This window comes from Eleginops maclovinus, chromosome 23 (genome assembly GCF_036324505.1).
Source record: "Eleginops maclovinus isolate JMC-PN-2008 ecotype Puerto Natales chromosome 23, JC_Emac_rtc_rv5, whole genome shotgun sequence".
NCBI lineage: Eukaryota > Metazoa > Chordata > Actinopteri > Perciformes > Eleginopidae > Eleginops > Eleginops maclovinus.
In genome coordinates this window covers 8,491,252-8,512,801 of record NC_086371.1, presented here as the reverse complement: position 1 = coordinate 8,512,801, position 21,550 = coordinate 8,491,252, and the positions used below count along the sequence as shown (strand labels likewise).

The following is a 21,550-nucleotide window of genomic DNA, read 5'->3' as shown; positions in this document are numbered from 1 at the left end:
CAAAACATACTTTTGATTGGTGGATTCTACTAAAAATGGAACTAGACAAATCGCATGGTACTGCAGTGAACTTTAAATAATATGCAAGCACCAGCCAGGGAAAAGACACACCAATTACAGGGCAAAGAGGTAATCAAGTTTGCTTCAACAATCATGAATTGTGAAATAATAATGCCTTTAGAATTTATTTTTCAGTAATTACTTAAAAAGGGCCGCAGCACACCTGTGTTATTGATGTTCAGATCAGAGCCTAACGGCACTGCGGTTTGCAGGAATTATCCTCTCTGCAAAACGTTTGTATAATTCCCTTACAGTCCTCAATCTAACTGTCATCAGTTAATAAACCCAACCGTGGAGTATGAATAATGCAGAGCATTAGGAAATGTACATCAGTGCAACATTGCAGGTAAGTGCTTAAGTGGGGTGAAGGCCTAAGCAGGGGACTATTAATCTAAGACAGCACTAAGAAAGATACTGTAAAAGGCCATGTAGCACAAGGCAAAGAGCATGATGGTGGCACACAACATTGACATAAGACTAACCTCAAAGCTAAATGAGCTTTTATTCCACCTAATACTAAAACACAAGGGTCAACAAACCCATTAGAAGAAAATCTGAAGAGAGAGAAGGTCATAATGTCTGAATTCTATAAGTAAAGCGTCACAGAGAAGCAGTATTGTGCACAGGAATGTTCTCCACGCTACGTTCCCCTTTGTCTTGAAAAGGGGCTGCTTTGAAAATGAATAATACATAATCACAGCCTTGTGTCAATCAGCAACCAGGGAGGCTGTAGAGAATACAATACAATATTGACTTGTTCTACTTCATATGGTCTAAACACCATAAAGACACACAGGAAATGCCTTCGTAAATAAAGCTGGAGTTTTACGAGTTCACTAGCTCACAGTTGGTTCAACCCGACTGAATAATGCTATAAAAAGTTGTGGGTTTTTTTGTACTGTGATTCACTCACAGCAGAAAGAACTGGGAGGAAGCATTCCAAGTGCTCTTTTCCCGTGAAGCTAGTGGTTCCTAGTTGTTATTCTTTGATAATTGTTCAATATAATACAGCTCCTTTCTTAGATACTTTAGATTAACAGACATGGCCTTTTGTCAGACATTTACTGGGAAAATAAAACACATTTCCACTGACTGGTAATGAGGTAGCCTTCTTGGTGAGAGTATAATCGAATAAAACATCCAGAGGTTTGTGAAGTAATCCGTCATTTGTGGTGTGCAGTGCTCTTACTGACAAAATATTCAACATAAATGGGGCAGCCCAACTAAGGCCAACCTGTTTTACTAAATTACTTCTCTAAATTGCTTGTTTTGTCCAAACAAGAGCCTGAAGACAATACCTTACAATGACATAAAAAGAGAATTGACCGATCTGAAATGCTGGAACCGCTTCATGTTGACAATAATGCTTTTTATGATCAACAAATAATAGTTTATGTGACTGGGGTGGAAATGGCATTAAAAGTATTTTGTTTATAGATTAAGAAGTCATTAAGAGAGGTCACATTTTGATCGTGATTACTGCTAAGCTCAGTGCTATGAGTGGCAGTGAAGTGACAGTCTATGGCAATAACTCTGAGCCTGTTGGGAGGCAGCTGGCAAGTGTACACATTGGATCCCAAATTAGCTGTTAGTCACCTGAAAGGTTACTGATGAAACAAAGTCATAAGACCTCCATTATGTCCTGCTAAAGATCAGTCACCACAATAAAATGAGATATTGCTCTATTCATAGCCTGGAGTGTCCATCAGAACAACATTACACGGATTATGAGCACGAGTTCCAAGCCTCCTAAAAAAGGTAGCCGACTTAACTTATGAGTGCCCTTAGCAGATGTATAAACAAGGTGTCTGACTGATGCGGCTTAGCAATGGATGGCAAAGCATGCCAAGCAGCTGCGGCATTCTCATGAGGCTATTAGCCAAGCTTTTCACTCACTTCCTGTGTATTTATAGCAAAGACAAGAGCAGTTAAAACAACAGGCAGCTCATACAAGTGTGTGTTTGTGTGGGGGGGGGGGGCACACAGGGACATATACTGGGCAGCTGCACGATCCCATCGGCCTGTGCTCATTTAAACAACGAAAATTAATGTCTGAGAGCAAAGCTTTGTTTTTGATCCGTTCAATTTGCTTAAGAAAAGGCATATTAGCTGCAGTCAACGCAAACCGTGGTCAGCAATGGTTTACACTTTCAGTTACGGACGATGTGATCTTATCTTTGATCGTTTCCAGGGAAGCTGAGAAAATAAAGATCTCTTGGTGGTAAACTGTCAACTCAGTGGTAAACACAGAGATTGACAATTCCTTCAATCTATAGAGGAAGAACTACACAAGTTTCCTTACGCAGTTTGTTGGTTTTATGTTGCTCAAACTTTGCAGACTACAGTAAGACTCCTCAGTCACTCTTTTAATAACATGACATTTGCATAGTGTTTATTAGCCTCTCTGTAGCCTTAGCTTTTCCTCTGGCATCCAGTAAACTCTGTTTTTCGATAGTTATCCTAAATATATAAACAAGTATATTTAAGAGAATATTGGTTTGGGAATGTAGTAGAGCTGTCAGTAAAATAAACCAAAAGTACTGCCAAAACACAGGAATCACAAGGAAATGAAGTGCAATAAACAGCACTGATGAATATTCATCACCAACTGCTACAAAAACTAATAATTATCACAAGGATTTTCAATATCAAAGACTTAAAATTGTGTTACAATCAAAGACATGTTTTACCTGACAAGGCTGGAAAGCCAGTCCTGGGGGGGAATCAATTGGCCATGAGAAATGCACAACAAAGTCATTTTGAACCCAAAAACAAATAGCAGTTTCAAAGTGCAAATAAAGCAAAAAAGGCCCCAAACATAACTGGAACAGGAGCTCATCATATCCCAATCAAAACAGAAGTGAGAGTATCCACAATATTCAGACTTGTGCATCTTTTAGTAAATGTCAGAGGCACCAATCAGGGTTAATTTCATGATAAGTAGGTAGAAAGAATTTAGTTCTCACAGTTGGGAGCTCCGTAAAGGTTAATCTATTCCCTGATGTTGTGATGACATTTTGAAACAATGCTAGCATTGGAACATCTCAATGCGCCTTTACGAATTTGCCCCTACTCTGCATGCAATATAAACTCTACCGATACATTGGCATATGGAGCTGGAACACACTGCACCACGTAAAGGGCAAAAAACAAATTGCAAAGCGTTTTAATGAGAAGGGAGGTCAATTTATCTTTTTGTACTCCAATTGCATTTGAGTGTGTCAATTTACTCAGTGTTCACTTTGCTTTGCTTCAAATACAAGCTCAGGTTAACCAGCTCACCATAATCATATCATGACTATTCATATGATCAGTGACAAGGGGGGGAAAAATCCTCCTCTGACCCCCTCTGTCATTCCTCCAAGCCTCTGGGAATTCACTGAAGGTTAATTCATTAAAATCTCCCATCCACTCATCTCTATTCCATTAAACTCACTAAGAATCTTTGGTTTACAGACTAATCCGCTTTCTACTGTCAAAGGCCTATGCCCTTTCTGCAATCTAGTGAGTGAGGGCGTGTGTTACAAGACAACACAGCAGTTGATAAGGTCATGTTAGCTTACACATGCATGCGCAATGTCTTCTCAGAGCAATGCCTGACGTAAGACTAATAACTCCATAAGGCAATCATGGTTGGAGGTAATACAGTAAAAATGTAGGTTCCTCAAGGATACTTTAATGGATAAAGAGAAAGGTTATATCAAGATATTAACAATTAGGCTGTGGTACAAAGGATATTTATGTGGGCAATCTCTGTATCATTATTCCAGGATGGCAAGCCTCATCATTGGCATGGACAGTCTTATGCTAATCATTCTGGGAACACTTACTCTTCCCTTACATAGCTGGTGCAGCCAATTGCAGTCAGTTAGAAAATCATCCAGCCTATGTGGACGTGTGTTTCTGTTCCAAAGGAATGGCTAATGAAAGGCCTGTTGGCTCCAATGTACTTCAACAATAGCATGCTGGGAGTCTGTGTGCCACCATGAACGGCTATGAATGGCCGTCCCTAAAACACACACTTGGCTCAACAACGGAATATCCTGCATGTCCCGTCTGAGCAGAGTACATCGCAATCGGGGGAATTTAAAACTTTACTTTCCATTGCTTGAACATGGTTGCTCCAACTTGTGCCGGGTAAAGTAGTGTGTCTCTTTTAGGTTGCCCTCTTTGGCTGACTACCTGCTGATTTACTATAAGCAGCTGAGCTTATGTGTACTGAAGCTGTCAATCAAGTGAAAGACACTATTTAAAGAAAACATGGATGCTCCTTAAGAGTGAAGGAGCTAACATTCCTTCAAATTAAAATGTGATTTTGTTGCAGTGGGGACAGATTGTTCTTTCAGGGATTCAAATGCCTATAACCATCTTTTTGTACTGTCTGCTTTGTCTATAGAGTTTCAATTCATTTCATGCCACCTCTTGTTCTCTCCTATTTGCTTCCCAAATGTAAGCTTCCCTTAATTATGTCTCTTTCTTCACTCCACTGCTTAGCTGTCATCTACGATTTGTCTTATTTGCTGCCTGTTTTGAAATCTCAATTGCTCTATAATTTGCTTCAGACCACCTATATTTTATCCTTGTCAGGGAATAGACTGGTAAAGGACATTAGAGATTTATGATGGGCAGCTGCCATAACTGTTACAGGCTTTTAAAAGCGGCTAGATGTATTCAGCACTCGCTTCTGAGTTCAAGAGTCCAACTTTCGTCTCTCAATCGCAGCAGTTTCCCCATGTTGACTGTAGCTCTTTGAGGTGTTGCATGCTGCACAACATATCAAATGTCTAGGTATTAATATTTAAACCCTAAAGCTGGGACGGAATAACAAATTAGAGAGGGACAGGAAAGGGACACTGGGAAAAAACAAAACACAGATTGGTCAGTGTTTATTCTAAAACTGAAATTTCCCTTTTGGTTTCAGTATTACTGTCCTTCATTTCATGTATTATTTATAACATCGTGCTGTTTGTCACAAAGCCCCAACAAACTACTCGGAACATTCGGGAAAAGTCAAACAAGAACAATGAGTTTCAGTTTTGCAGATAAGATTGTGTAAAGCTTAGCAAGATCTAGTACTTTATAAATATATTCAGTCATTATGTCGACAGAAATGTGACCCAGAGCACTCAGCTTTCTGTCATTTTAGATTTCAGTCATTTTCAGCCTCAACAATCTTACTAAAGCCTAAAGTAAATGATTCAGTCTACTGCATTTTTAAATCGGTGTTTTAAGGGTTTTCTCACTTTCAATGTTAGATTGAAGATTGAGAGGAACCGAGTGCTGGAGGCAGTGTCAAACTCCAGCCACATTTGAGTCATGAGGCAAAAATCAATTAATAGCTATTCCAAAAGTGTTCCTGAAATTTCTGTCAACCCTAACCCAGCTTTAAACTGGTTTTGAAAAGTGTACCCACACCTTGTCGGTACACTCCAGAACATCCCGGAGGCGATGCTTAGTTTCAAGCAGAGTAGATAAGCAGCCTTATTCCCTTGTGTGTCAATTAATACTTGTGAAAAGTGCTCCTTAGCTGTTTGTATTGTTTCTCTTGTGCACGAAGCTTCCTCTTTCTTCCGCTCTCTGAAGTGAGAATGAATATCAGATCCACTGAGTGACAATGCAGAGAGATCTCCGTGCTCTAGATGCAATAGCCCATTTTCCCAAACACATCTCATTGCCTTTGATGCTATTTTGGGATGTAGCTCCTGTACAGGTCTGACGAGAACAATTAACAGATGGCTAGTTGTCACTCGTCACGAGTTGGATCTCTGAATTTTGTCCTCGCTGTGGTGTTGATCACGATGTAAGCTGTTAAGAGGGACACGCACTGTATGCTGCCTTCATTGTGAGAGCCCTTTTTTGGTTGCTGCTGCTGTAGTTATAGCTAGACATTTTTGTTACAACCCACACTGGTACCATGATCAAAGATTGGCAGTTATGTATGCATTATTGCGTGTGTGGATCAGGCTGTGACTACTCTTTGACTTCACTTGTCACCACTGTCATCAGTAGAAATTCCAGTTGCAGAGATTTCAACCAACCCTGCTCTTTCTTGTGGATCTGGAGAACAAAACACATTTTAAGTGCCACAACCGCAAGTTTTGCACAAGAAAAACCTAAAATGATGGACTTGTAATGCAGACAAGGAAAGTAAACAATATTTTAATCCATCTTTCTAAGTTTAGTCGACCAGCCCTGTTTGAGAGAATGGTATTTTACAGTCATGGGCATTCACTTGCTTCTTCAGAACGCTTTTTTGCAAAATAACTGAAGTCAAGATCTAGTCAAGATAATTCAACATGAGAAGTCAACTTGTCTTCATGCCTAAATCAGTGGCATATGCCTTTATTATTCTATTGATAATATAATTAATGTATAATGTTTATACCTCCACACTTGTCAACGGTTATGGTTTCAAAATAAACAGAGAAATCCAAGAAATAAAAGTCTTCGTGAAGGTTTTGATCAGTGAGTGCGAAAAATAATAATAAAATGCAGTCACACATGACAGTGCTAATGGACCCTGTGGCAGAAAATGTCAGCACAAATTGTCCGAGGTACCTTGTTGTTTTGTCACTGGAAAATGGGAGGGAATGTGTTAGTTTCAAAGAGGACTTTTAGAAGGAATTAGTCTGTGAAGCTAGAGAAACTTCATTCGGTAATGACCAAGGGAAAAAGTCATGAAGAATCCATTCTTAAAGCTACCATGCTGAAATGTAAGGCATAAATAAAACAAAAAGCCAAAAGGGGGGCATAAGAGCACACGACCACATCTTGGTTTTACTTTGGGGATGCTGGGAACAGTTGGGTTCAAAACACGTTGTGCTCTGTCAAGTAAACACCCACTTAGGAACACAGTGATTTATTTGATTTATTCAAATACGTTTGCAGCGATGCATGCTAGAAAGCTATGCTCGGACTCATTCAAAGAGAGAAACACAGTGAGAAAAGGTAAAGTGAATCATCTCTTTAATGTCACCCCAGGTGCAAGCTTCACAAGCAAAGCATCCCACTGTAGGACGAATAGTAATGCATCAAATTCTGAATGCCAAGTCACATGGCAACAGCACACAGAGTAGGCGGATACTAATGTTGTCAGGCAAGTTTTGAACCATTCGCATCAAAATAAGAGTTTGGCAGATCTGCCGCAGTAATAATGCCAACAATGTTTCTAAATGCTCCTATCAGCAATATAAGTTATTGCACAGCAAACTTTTTTGGCTTGTGGTTGGACTATTTCCTTTCAGAAACAGAGAAAAATTCTGTTAGGGGACCAGCAATAGTGGATGAGGTGCATGACGCCAGCTGCATTGGGCCGAATGATACCAACTGTGAGACAGCATCCATTCCAAAATATCTAAAAATAACTTTTCAATATAACCAAGGCTGTCTCCTATAAGTTGACAATTCGAGCCATCCCTCGACGAGAGCATGAGTCACTGCACCCTTGTTGCTGAATCATTGTACACAGAGCAATGTGGGAGAAAAAGCATGGCAGGGAATACACTTTGCAAACCAGATCTTGTCTCAAAGTGACCTCTCCATTAAACTAATAGTGGGGGAAGTAGAGAAGGGAAATGGAAACAGAGGGCAGTTTGAGGCAGAGCAGCGCCACTCTTGTCTCTTGGCTGCTCCAACGCTCTCAGCTCCGGTGCTGACTGTCAATGAAGTCGGCTAAACTTTTTGCACCGGAGTATGAGTGATCGGATGACAACACTTTAGCAGGATAGGCACTCGGGGTTGCCTTAGGAAATTTGACCTAACTCTGACCTGGATGAAAACTTTGACTTCCAGGACATCGAGTGTTTTCACATTACAGATAATGAAATGAAGACAATATTGTAACTCCAGTGTATTTGTGTAGAGTTTCAGCTTTGAGAAAAAAACGTACACTTAAATGTAAAAGGGGAAATCTATTTGGAGCTCTTGTCCTTTCAATTATTTAGAAGTGATTCAAAATTAAGGTAATTTAACCAATAATGTATGCACTTACTTCATATGTTGATCTGAGCTCAGTTCAGTGTTTTAAATCAGGTATAGAAAAGATATAGAGTCCTTCTCTTTTCTTTCCCAAACTTTACTGAAGTTCATCATGGAGTGTAAATTGCCTAATCTTTGTATAATCTCCTCCCCCTGACCTAGTGCAGGAACTGTGTGGCACAATTGAAGCATTGAGCTCTCAGTAAACCATCTGCTGGCCTTTTCGGAAATCGCAATACATTCCCAGCTGTTTCCACATTCCATGCTATCTCTCAGGGGACCAGCTTTAACAATTTGAAAAATAAACCAACCAATAATATTACGATAATATCATCTACAGGATTCCGCTCTGCTGTGGCCGAGTCTCCCTGATGGATACCATAGTTATAGGACAGGAAATGACCTTTTCCAGACGCTTAATGGCCTGGTCATGGAAGCGATGAGGACAAAGGCAATTAGCCAGTACATATATCACACTTATCCAAGTATATAGGAGGCGACCAAGCCCAGCAGAGGCCATTCAGCCGACGTAATGAATAAAGAGTCCTACTTCCATTCCAAGCATATATCCATTAGGAGATCTAATGCATTGCACAAATGCGTTCTAGGATCTGAAACAAGGTTAACAGTGCAGTATTTGCTTGATTACATTTTTATATTGTTGTATCTATATCTACTGTAAAGCCTCAATGGAACAATGTGTCACTACGTTTTGAGTGGTTTTGGTAAAGTAGCTCCAGAGAGTAGACAAAAAACTTAGGATGATAAAGTTAAAACGCTGAGAAACTATTCCAAAGTTGAAGCAATGTTTTCCAGTTAGGCTGCAGTTTGGCAGCTTTCTGTTCCTATTTATATGCTCAGCACCATGCCACGTCTTCAAAATGTGGTACATTTCTCCACTCCATTCCATATTAACTTGTAAAAATAAAATGAATATCAGCCTTGTTTGTTTACTTTTTTGATTGCTCATCACCAGTTAAGAGTGCAACCACTTGTCAACGTGCAGGAGCAATTTCAAAAATGATTCACTGAATAAAACTGGCCTGCGCAGAACGCATTAGCATTGAAATAGGAGAGGAGGAAGATAATTTTACCTGGAGTGATTCAGTGATTTCACTCTCCTTCTCAATCAATTTCAATCTCCTTCTCAATCAATAGAGCACTTGTCTTACAAAGGAGCAGTTGCCAGGCTCACTGTATACCCCTTACTCTTTTGCAGAAAACTCCTATGTGTGATTTTCTTTATGTAGCTTTCATGTATTATAAAGACTCGACACAAAGATGCATTCTGATATCTGGCAGCGATAATGTTCCACGAGGGGGTTATAGGAGGAATACAACAATACATATGATCAGGATCATTACATAATACCACCGTTGTACAATGTGACATTCTTAATTGACATTACCAGTGTGGCATTGCAATGCTTATTCCTTCTGGACAGGACTTGGTTTCTTTGTACAGTCTTGATGTAAAAACTTGAGTCACAAAGCACCCTGGTTCATATCCAGTATTCTGTGGCACATTTCATTGCTCTCTTACTTTTCGCTTCTGGCTATGTTTTCAAAAAGGGAACATTTTTAGAAAGTTAATGAACAGAAAGAAAGAAAGTGGAATCCCCTCAACCCCGAACCCTAACCCTAGACAAAATAAATATTGATTTCATTTTGAGAGGGGGACATCTGGTGAAAAAAGCACTAAATCTGTGAGAGATTGGGATGTCAGCAACCTATTGCGCAAGAATAACATGAACTACTTTCTAGTGTAACAAGCCGTAGATTGATCTTGTTTTATTCCCTCAAATCAACCAAAACCTGCATCTCATCTCTGACAGGTATGTTTGTTTTATTTTCAAAGAAGTTATAATATATGTCTATAATTCCCTCATGCCATACCCTTCCTAATACAGTTTTAATTCAAGTTTCTCTGTAAAAAGGCAACATTTTACAAGTTTACATATGAACACATCATAATAAACAATGTAATTAACCTCTGATTATACTTATTTTGAATGATTAGAATGAACCTCAATGGAACCTCGTTTCTGTAGATCTAAACACTGATTGGTTGTTCACAATCAATGTTTGGCAACTAAAAGTATTGCATTTTGTTACACCACTATCAAACAGGTGCAAAAGTGTCAAACTAATGGATTTCGGTGTCAGGACTACATGGATTTTAAGGGATAGAAACCAATAATCTACAGATGTTCTGGTGATTTGTGGAAGAATTATAGACAAATTAGCAAAGTTGTACAGAGCCAGCCTTAGTGAGACTCCAACATGGTCTGACCTCTAAAGACCTCTCCCAGAGCAGCCTGCAAGGAGCCTGTGCTATTTCTGAATGGACCACAGCAGAACCCTAATCATGTCTCTGCTACAAGACCCAGTTCCATACCAATGGGCCAACAACCTCAAGAGACCATAGTAAGATAACTTTCTCCTTTGTATTGTAAATGTTGAAAAACTTGGAGAGTAAGGTTTATCTTGTATGCATGGTATGCCTTAAGCTCATAGCGATGTCCAAATGTAAAGTGAAAGCTGCTCCGTTTTCTATTCTCTTGCAGAAAAGACTCAATACAAATGTAAATGGGATGTGATGATTTTGAAAAACTGCAGAGACAACAACTTTTGATTCATTTTCGACTGATACACAACCCCCACCTGTATTAAGTAGAAAAGAAACAAACCTCAGAGATTTTCAGCTGAAATACTGCAGAAATATGCTCCTAAGGGCTTCAGTGGGGAAGAGGACGCCCTCTAAACTTTAACAAGCTGTTCATTCTTGGCTGCATTATTCTGGAGCGGCTCCAGAGGAGTTATGATTGTCAATGCAAATGAATGTGAAACTGAATTATGGAATTTAACTGCACCAGCACTCTTTGTGGGGTTTTATGACCGTTATAAATACGGTCTCCATTGGCAATTGTACTGTAGGGTGAGCGGCAGGAGGCAGCAAACTGCTATGGCTCACCAAAGGCCCATTGGCAGAGAGAAAGAATTTAGCTGTGTATTCAACCTGCATCAGATCACAAATCAATGATAGATGCTTTTATCTATTCATACTACTGTATAGATTCAAAGTCTAACCCTGATATTTGCCAGTTGTCAGAGTTTTGGTTAAGACAATCTGATATGATCGCATGGTAAGAAAAGACAATCTGACTTTTATATGTCATGATTCTTGCATCAGATCTGGATTGAAGGAGTTACAACAAGCCAAAGCCAAACCCAAATGCCAAGCAGTGCAGTATACCAGCAAAAACACACTTACATACTTACTTCAATTATCAAAAATGTTTTTGTTCGTTATTAAAATCCATCAAATAACAGAACAGTAAGTAGCAATGACTGACTCATAGTTTTGCTCCTCAGACAATCGGGAGAGTTGAGTGCCCTCGAGAACTCTCAGAGCGAAATCATTCATAAGCCAATCACTAATGTTTTGGAACCAGCTATCTGGGAAGATGCTTATGTGCTCTCTGAATGTTAATTGTGGTATTATTATAACCTCTCTACTACAAAGACTCAAGGACCTGATGGGAGACTTCAGCAGCAGGCAACATGTAATAAGACAATTAAACAGAACCCTAAACAAGAAGTCCACCATGGGAATATCTCTTATCCCCACACTGCCATGTTTACCTAAAAGCAGCTCCAGGAGATTAACGTCTCCTTAGGATCCACATTAATGAAAATGTGTGTAGCATGTCACTCATATGGAGAACCCCACTTCATCCAACAACACTAAATGTGCTTCCAAGCTTGTTCTGGCCTAACGAGTACCTTATTCCAAAATGAATTTGCAGTTAGAAAGCAATTTTCTCTCGAGTGCTGCTGGAGAGGTGTCACCATTTTGCCTGTTGTGGACAGGGAGCTGGTGTTGGCTAATGAGGGTCTGGTCAGGAGGCTGTTGCTGACAGCTCGGCTTTTCAAAAGCCTTTGTCAAAATATTGCTCGGGAAGGGGAGATTTGAGCAGCGAGCTGCCCACAGGAACATTTCTACCATGGATTTATCTCTCATTTCCCCACTGCTCTTTTCACTTGCAGGCTATATGTAGAGCTTGTGTGTGTGACAAGCCACATTCAGTCCTAATCGTTTGAAAAACAGGGAGTGAATATTAAATATACAATATTTAATATCAATGATAACAGTCATATACAGTCTACATTTCATACACACTTGAATCTTTTTTTTTCTTAAAGTCTGTCGATACACTACATCATTTATGTCAACAAAAGAAATGGAAGTTTAAACGAATCACAACATGGCCTTCTGAATTATTCAAATCGGATGAAGCACAGTATTTAAAAAAGAGTAAATATTGTGGTGCTATAGAGATCATATTCAGATTTAAAATAATGAAAATACCATAATCATTTTAAGATGTCTTACAATAAAAATGTGAAAATAGTTTGGAGCTCCAATATCGCAATTGTGATATCAATTGAAATATCCGAAGATCCCTCACAATTAAATGTTTCGTCAAATCTGTTGTTCAGAAATGTTTATTTGCAAGTATTGAGTGACATGTCCAGTTACAAAGCGAGGGCATTTATTTTATTCTTGAATCAATCCAACGAACACAATTTATCCTTCTGGGTTAAATACTCGCTTTTGCTAGGCACAGCGGGGGTTCGAATTAGGGATTGGAATACATTATATTCTATGCAAGTGTATAATGGTTGGCTTTGGTCTTTTTCGCAGGATTTGAGAAGATATGGAATTTCAACAGACACTCAAACATGAACAGTAAAATAATGTTTTGTATGACAACATTTTAAATTGGTTCTTGGGTACATTGGGATGATTTGGTGGGATTGTAGTGCTTAAACTTCCAGCACTCACATAGTCCATTTAATATGTGGCTAAAACTAACAATGATGATTAAGTTAGGCATTTAGGACAAATCGTAGCTGAGGATATCCATGTCGGCTCAAGGACTCGTCACAATATCATCTGCCATTATATGTCTGGATATGTGCCAAATGTCAAATCATGACCACCACAGACATGACACCATGGCTAAACTCTGAATAAAGAAACACAGAGTAAGTTGAGTAAACAAGATGAATCCTTCCCATTAGCAGAAGGACTGCAGGCACTCCTGTCATTCCACCATTAATTATCTGGTCTTATGGGAAGATTAGGTGAAAGAGACTAAGCCAACAGCCTGACTCTACTGAGTGGGCCTTCCCTGTTTAATTACCAAAACAGCACAAACAAATTAAGCCTCATAGATCATGCAAAAGGGATAGCTCTGGAGGCTATGATCTGGCTGAGCCTGCCTCGACTCATCTGTTTTCTCTTTTCTCTCTACTGTCTTTCCTCATGCCCCCTGCATCCATCACTTATCACAGCAGACACACTGAGGGGTTTGGTCACAATATCATCGGTGGCTAATGTGATGAGATACGAAACAGGAAAAAAACGGCTGTGACAAGAACAAGATGTTGATGTCAGGGTTTATTAAGAAAACCTGTAGCACCTGAGTCTGCTCTGGGATGTTTACCTATCACGTACTGTGCCAACACTCTCAGTGGTCGTCTGCTTTTTTGTCTTTCGTCAAAACAACAACCATAGCCACAGCCCTGAACTGAAACTCCATCCACTAACATTTGTGATAACTTGACTGTAAAACACTCTGGACGTGTTTAATAAGCACAACGTATAAATAAATACATAGATATATATTAAATATTTGTGGTACAATAAACAATTATTTTTTCAAGTAACTTATTGAGCATGAATACAAAAACATGTGTGGCTCCAGCTTCTTAAGTGTGAGTATTCTTCCAGTTTTCTTTATAAAAAGTAAATGAATATATTTGTGTTAGTGAAATGTATTTCTTTCATGAAATTAATCCTTATCTTCAATCCTACATAAAGACCACTATGAAGTTTGAGAAGCCAAAGAGAATAATGTGGAGATCTCTCACAGTTGTCGGAGCTGACAGCTTTATTCAAACTCTAATTCAAAAAAGGTTTGTCGGACCTGGCGACTACAAATGAGTGCTGTCTCAAGGTTCCAACTAAAAAAAACGTGTTCCCATTTCTATGCAAGACCGACTAGCATGATGATCTGCAATGGGGAAATAAAGTGTCAAATGATGAAAACAGGAGCCAAACTCCCTCTTAACAATGAATGCAAACGTCAACGTTGACTTATGTCTCTTTCAAGATAGTACCCAACTAAGTCTTTATTACACTACAGCATCATCTCCCTGTTAAGATGTAAGATAGTAGACCAAATAGAAGTTGGACAATGTCATGTCTCTGATGAGCAGAAGAACTCTCATTATATTACATTTTTAAAAAGACCAAATGAAGATATCAAGAGCCAACTAATTAACTTTCAGGCATTGTTAAATCCATTTCATCATTGGGAAAAAAATCTGTAACTATTAATAGACAATACTTCCAGAGAATCAGGGACTCTTTTGAAAGGAGTTTATTTTTATGATAGTAGTGTATATTGTACAAACCTACTCAATAATCCTCAGGAAGACATGCAGACTGACAGATTATAATGCAGTTAAAATGAATTCATATCCATTCAAGTATTTATAGCTCACACATTTCACTTAAACTTGTTTTAGTTTTGAGTTTTTATTTGAAAATACTGCTAGAACAAATCAAATCAGATCCATATAAGATGTCTCATCTAAAAAGGCATTAGAAGAGAAACACATATACATCCACTACTGTCTTGGGTACCCCTTCCCTACCCAATTATTGAAAACCAGGAGGATGTATTGGGCCCATCAAAATGTTGTGGGACCCCTGGTTTGCCTGTTGCTGGTGCTGAGCTGGGCTACGTTGAAGACTCAGCGTGCTACCTCTGGAGCCTGGCCCATTTTTCTCTCAGCACAGCTTCGGTCCAGAGACCACACTAACAAGCCAAAGCTCAACGCTCGTCAGACAGGGAAGCATTTGGAGACTCACTAGAGGCCTGAAAAATGCAGGTTGTTGGTGCAGTATTTGACTTGGAAAGAATAATAAATCTTCATATCAATTTACTTGTCTGACTTCAGTTGGGACATGCACAGGAAGCATAACATAAAACCTGCAGTATGTTTCAGCTATAGGGGAGGAAGACAGGAAGAAGATTCTCCTCAGCTTTTCTCCCACCCACTCGCACACGCACGCGCACGCGCACGCACACGCACACGCGCACACACACACACACACACACACACACACACACACACACACACACACACACACACACACACACACACACACACACACACACACACACACACACACACACACACACACACACACACACACACACACTCATCGACCTCCCTGTGACTCAGAAGAAGCGTCCTTTGTTTACAAGGTAGAAAACAACCAAACAGGAAGAAATAGATATGTTTGGAATAAGTGGTTTAGCGGCACGTAAAGCACAAAAAAGGGAACGTGATAAATGAAAGTTATAGTGAAGGAAGGTCAAGACACTGAAAAGGACAACTTCTATCAATAAAAAATAAAACTCTAGTGTTTCAGTCCATTGCACCTAACAGCTATAATATTTGAAAAGACCTTGTGCGGGACATTTCAGGATCCACTTTTTATCTATGTATTTCTCTCCATGGATTTCCCTGAAGCGAAAGGAGAGTTCAGATGCTCCTCTGACTCTCCCTGCACCAGTTTCTCGTTACCATAGAGCCTCCTTTCTGACAAACTGCCCAACAGACTTTGAAATATGACCCATGAAGCTCAGTGCCACTATAAACCCGGAGCCATGGCTGATTTGTGAATCCAATTAGCTACCTCCCTGTCTGTAATGGCTCTGTTCAGTGCCATGATGTGAAGTCAGCTGTTGTCAGCATATGTCCTTAAGGCCATGGCCTCAAGAAGGAACGAGAATCAGCATCTAGGACAGACCATCTAAATAACTATCTTGATGTATAGCACTGCAGGAAAGCGGTTGGGCTGTGGGAAGCCAAAAACAAAAGTTTAGTTTGCTTGCTTGCAAAGACACAGAGAGAGAGAAAGGTCAAAGTGCAATTAAATATGTATAGATCTATTCAGATTTACTGACGTGATTACTATACTGATTGAAATGTAGACTTGCTGACAAAGACTTCTGAAAAATAATACAGGAGATGAGGGCATGCATTTTCAGCCAGCGTTCTTGGGGACATTTGCCTCTGAGAGGCAGCAAATGAACACTATACCTCAACAACGGGGAACAGTCAGGCTTCAATATTCATTTAGAAGCACTAGCACGTTTCGTCAGTTGTGAAATGACCAGCTCAGAACATACTGTGGTCAAAAGCATTTACATTTTTTCAACTGTAGGGTAAAGTCATGTATCTTTTGGCCGAAAAAATAATTGAATTGGCATTAATTGGTGAGCATGCCTAACGAGTTGTTTACACATGTATAATACGTAAGGAAAGCCGATGATTCTTTCGATTTTGAGAGAAAACCAAAGCAAAAAGTTGTTTACTATTCAGCTACTAAATTGCGTACTGAAAGGTAAAAACAAGACTGCGAACTAAACAAAAATTCTGTTCTCAGAAAAGCTAATTAAGCTTAAGGAAATGAACAACTTCCTCCTGAAAGTGAAGTGTCTGACTTTTGAACTTGGAATTGATGTCCTCAATTCAACTCGCCACGACCGTGACACAGAGCTCTCAAGTTGACCCACATCCTGACCTCAACTTGCATTCCAATGTTCCAAAATAGACACAGCGCTATAATTTAAAAAGAAACCAACTGAAACTACTCCCCCATTTCGTGGTCAAAATGTGAGACTGGTGATGAATCATCCTCCCATATATGCAGACCTTCAATTTCTCAGAAACATGTAAAAAAATGAACTAATATTGGTATGTAATGTGTGCTGACCGCAGAAAAAGCCCCCCGTTTATCCAGCAGCAGGGGTCTGACTTTAGCCAGGCGCAGAGCAGTAAACATGCAGTACAGGGCTTCCTTTGAGCTTAAACACCAAACCTTTCAGAGCAGCTCCAATGACATTTCAGAGGTTTTTTTTCTCCTGTGCAATGAAAGCTTCTGCACAGTGGGGATCTGTAAGTGTGTGTTTGTTGATCTAAATGGAAAGAAACACCCCAAGTGATATTCACCACAAAAACATGTTTGTTGCAAGTGGAAAATACCTGGGTTACCCCAATTATTCCTACTTCCTTTTCAGTTCTTATGTAAACTTGGTTCAGAGAATATGAACATATTAGTCTTGCAGACATATCTTAAAAACTAACTCACTTCCTTTCAGCCGGTCACTAAGAGACAAAAAGCCCTGATAAGACAGACAGCATACAGAGAACCTCTACCACTCTATTAATAATGCATTCTTGGTTACTTGCTGTCCATTCATTCTGGTACCATTCTGTTTTCATGCTCCTTCCCCTCCCCTTAAGCCATTCCTTCTTCCCAAAGTAAGAGCCATATAAATGGGCTCTCAGTCTCTATTACAGTAGAGTGATGGCTGCTTTCCAGACAAGCAATCGCTGTGGACACCCCTGTCCTCTGGTCCAAACCACTGAACCACGGCCTCTGCTTCCTCCATTCTCTCTGCGGGGGAAATGTTCTACATATCAGTGTGTGGAAAGCAGATTTCGACCAAGGGGGTGAATTCCTGCACAGCAATATATGCTTAGCTGCAAAAATGTAATAAATATCATGGAAATTCCGGCAATAAATATTAGTTTCTCACAAATAAATCCACACCATACGGAACCTGATTCTAGTATTTAAATAAGAAACACACAAAAGGACACTCCTACATAAAAGTGAGATTTAGTGGCTCAATTTATCATCCAATGCTAAGGGGGAACATTTATTGTAATACAATCTCAGAGGCAACAGTGGACACAGGTAACTTCAGAGATGTACAACAGTAGTGTCCCACATCCCTCTGGTGATCTATCATCCCCGGGTTGTCCTACTTTCAGTTGCTGTCTTAACCCTGCTGCTAAGGAGAAAACATTCCACAGAAATAACCAGAAATCATATCCATACTCTTGTGGGAAAGCATCATTCTCAGGTAAATGCCATATTTTTGTTCCACACAGAGTTTTTTTCTTTTATCCCTCAAATCACTGAGAGGGGCAGTCAAGCAGATACAGCTACTTCTATGCATGTACAATAAAAAAAATGACAGAATTCCATCATTTTTAAAACATAAATGTATTTCAAGCGAGGTTGGATGTTGCTCTTTTCCTTTTGAGTTGCAATGGTTTAACAGATAGAAAATGATAACTTTCAAGACCTTAACCTTTCATATGAGATCTAGAGGAGTCAAAAGTAGATGGACTTGACGCTCGGTTCAATGTTTTGACCCTCATAAAGTTATGCTACTCTTCTTCTCTAATCAAACTTCTCCGATTATAAGCAGAACATGCTCACGAACAAACAGCAGTCATTCTGAGTCTGCCAGTACGACAAGATGAGTCTTACTTTGAGCTTCATGACATAAATCATTAGTGTCTAAGAAAGCAAACTCCTAAAGATATATTCATGAGTAATTCTAAACCCGAAATACGTTACCTTAAAAGCTGCAATGATTAGCTTAATAATCAATTGAAGAGAAAACTAACTATTAACAATTTTGATTAAACATTTAAGTCATTATTCAAGAGTGTAGATCTGGAAATGTCGAAATGTTGTGGAGAAACTCCCTGGTGAACAGCATAATCCAGCTTCTTCAAACTGCTTCTTTATTCTCCTCCGCTCAAAAGGAACTGTCAGCAGGGTTTACCACAGCAGCACTGAAGTCACAATCCCATCTCACACACACTGCTCATATAGAGCAAATGCAGAATAAGGCTGATGGCTCACTTCATCTTTCATGTAGCTCCTGAGCATTCAGTTACAGAGTCCTTAGCTCCAATTTCAAGGTTCCCTGTGTGGTTGCTTATCATGAAAGTGATTAGAAATGAAGAGCTCTGTCAGTGATATGGTTGGAGCCCCAGAGTTGGTTGTCTTCAGGCTGTCAAGGACTCTGAGTTACTCAATACCAGATGGCAGGTTCAACTGCTGCTGCTGCCAACACTACTGAACCTCACAGGGATCCTCCACACAAGCTAATACACTTTTCTTCAACCTGAACAACACTTTAGCCTCACTTTAATGCTTAAGTTGTAATTCTAAAGCTGAACAATTGGCCCAAGTCAAATGAGGTTTCTCGAGGGCACAAACAAGTGAGCATTAGACAGAAATAAACAACCATCATTACCCTACATTAGCCCGCAACTAAGATTTAGGGCGAGGCGAGGAAATAGCAGTTATTACACCAGCACCCTTAAACATCAGCCCAACGATGGTACCCTGGAAAGACAACAACAAGTGAAGCAGCCAAGCATTTTGTAAAAAATGTGTGAAGAAGCATCTACATCCCATTCAGGAGCTTTGTAAAGGGTTGGTAATACGTCGTTGTTGTTTCAAGATGGAGAGCTAATGATAAAACAGGGTTTTCACAGTGCTGTCCACAACTATGGATCATTATGACTTGTTTTTCTGAACAGGGATTGTAACATACCACGTCTACCTCAACAGTATCCAAGCGCAATTTTATTTTGGAAAGTAGACAAGAGTGCTGGTGAATGGCACAAATCATCTTTTTTTTTTATCATTTTCTTAAAGCTTGACACCAAGAACCAGCAGCACATTACAAATGTGTTCATAGCCCAACAGAGAAGGTTATTACAAACAATCAAGCTGATATTTGTACTTCTGGTGGTCATAAGTCCCAGTATGAAACAATAAACGCTTTGCCTATCAGCACAGCAAGGCAACTTTGCCCTAATCTTTGAGCAGTCCGCTGAATACATAAGGGCAGGCTCAGTCAGTGAATAGCTCTGGGAGTTGGTATCAAGGGTGGATGAACTGAAGGCAAACTGTGTTATCTTGACAAGTGAATTGCTTGTGATTGTCATTGTCATTGTCAACACAGAGACAAATACATTAGCTGGTCTTCATTCACTTGGCACATTATTTTTCCAGGTTGTTGATAACTTCAATGTTATATAAATAATCACTCCCAGTGAGCAATAACATATTAGCCTACTTTCAGCATTGAAAATGATGCTCACTATCAAATTAATAGGCACTACATTATTATGTAAATGTTGTCTGGCAGGTTTACAGTTACAATACCGTGTTTGTCCTGGTGGCAATGTATCCCTTTTAAGCTGTACTCTTTCCAGTGATTATGGATCCACCTCTTTCCAATTCTTTATGTCGAACTGACAAACAAAAATTCCATTATTTAGGCTCTTTTTATTTACGGCATCTTAGTTATGCAAAACTGGCCTTTAATGGTAATCTATGTCTCAGTTTTTCCGTTTGTTTTTTATTTGTTTTCCACTTTTGCTTAGTTTTTTCCTTGACAGCTACTGCTATCATATAATTCTCATTCACCAACCAATTAAAATTGAGTGAGTCTCCAAATCTGCCAAATCTCCTGGTATTGTACAGTAGTCCACTCTCTGTTCATCCTTAATTTGCCTTGCAGCACTATCATGCTATGCCGAAGAGAGCTGAAATATTTAAGATCCTTTTCTAGCTCCATGTACAACCTTTAAATCCTTCCCCACTGACAGATCTAAGCAAAGTGCCCCCCTCCCTCGCACCATTAAAGGCAATCTAAGGATGCTCTGGCAATGTATCAGAGGACTAGTGCAGTGTGGAGGTAAATGGCTGTCACAAGGTCTGATGGACCTTTTCTCTCCCAGTGGTCATAGGGAGGCACTCGCCCCCCATTCACTCAATTTGATTCAAAGCATGTGTGTGCGTCTGGAAGGGAAGGAAATAGAGGAGAAGGGAACTGATCCATTCTGTCTGCGCAAGAAAAACCCCAGGGTAAAATACCGTTGAATCAGATCACAAAAATAAACTAATCTTCATCATCTGGACAAAGGCACAGAGTCATATTCATCCTAAAACGGCATGTTTTACTAGACAAAATGTTATAGTTTAATATTGGTTATTAGTCATGCAATGTTGAGTGATTATATTTGCTGCATTAGTTTAACAATAATCTTCATTTCCAAATGAATTTCAACCTTTGCTTATAAGCAGCTCTACGGGCTGTTGCTAATTGTCAAAGTTCATAAAGAATAAAGTTTCAAAAGGATGGAAGCAAAGTGGCTTCAGTAGATTTTCTGTCAGTATACTCACTGTGTTGACAAATTCATTCCATGAGAGTAATTTTTCACAAGTCATTGCTTTCATGTGCTATAGGAAAGTAGTAATTAGGCTACCATCACACGACGGAGAAGCTGTGGGACATCAGAGGTAAATTTACCCTGACTATAAACAGAGGAAGCTGGTGAACGGAGTGCCAGAATAAAGCACAGTAAGCAGGTTAATGTGAGAGTTCAAACAGCATCCTCGCTTAATTAGATCCTGTGAGCCCGGAGAAAATGTCCCATTTAAATCCAGCTATTTCTGCTATTGTGGCGATTCGGGAATAAATGACACGGAAATCCTAATAGTCGGACGTCGGAGCAAAGACACGAAACAACTTATACAGCCAAC

At 39.6% G+C, this 21,550-nt stretch overlaps 1 protein-coding gene across 4 annotated transcripts in view; it reads right to left on the bottom strand.

Annotated features, from left to right (window-relative positions):
• The window catches only part of enox2 (ecto-NOX disulfide-thiol exchanger 2), a 148,636-nt gene that overhangs the window by 88,522 nt on the left and 38,564 nt on the right, over window positions 1–21,550 (bottom strand). The gene's annotated exons all lie outside the window — the stretch shown is intronic.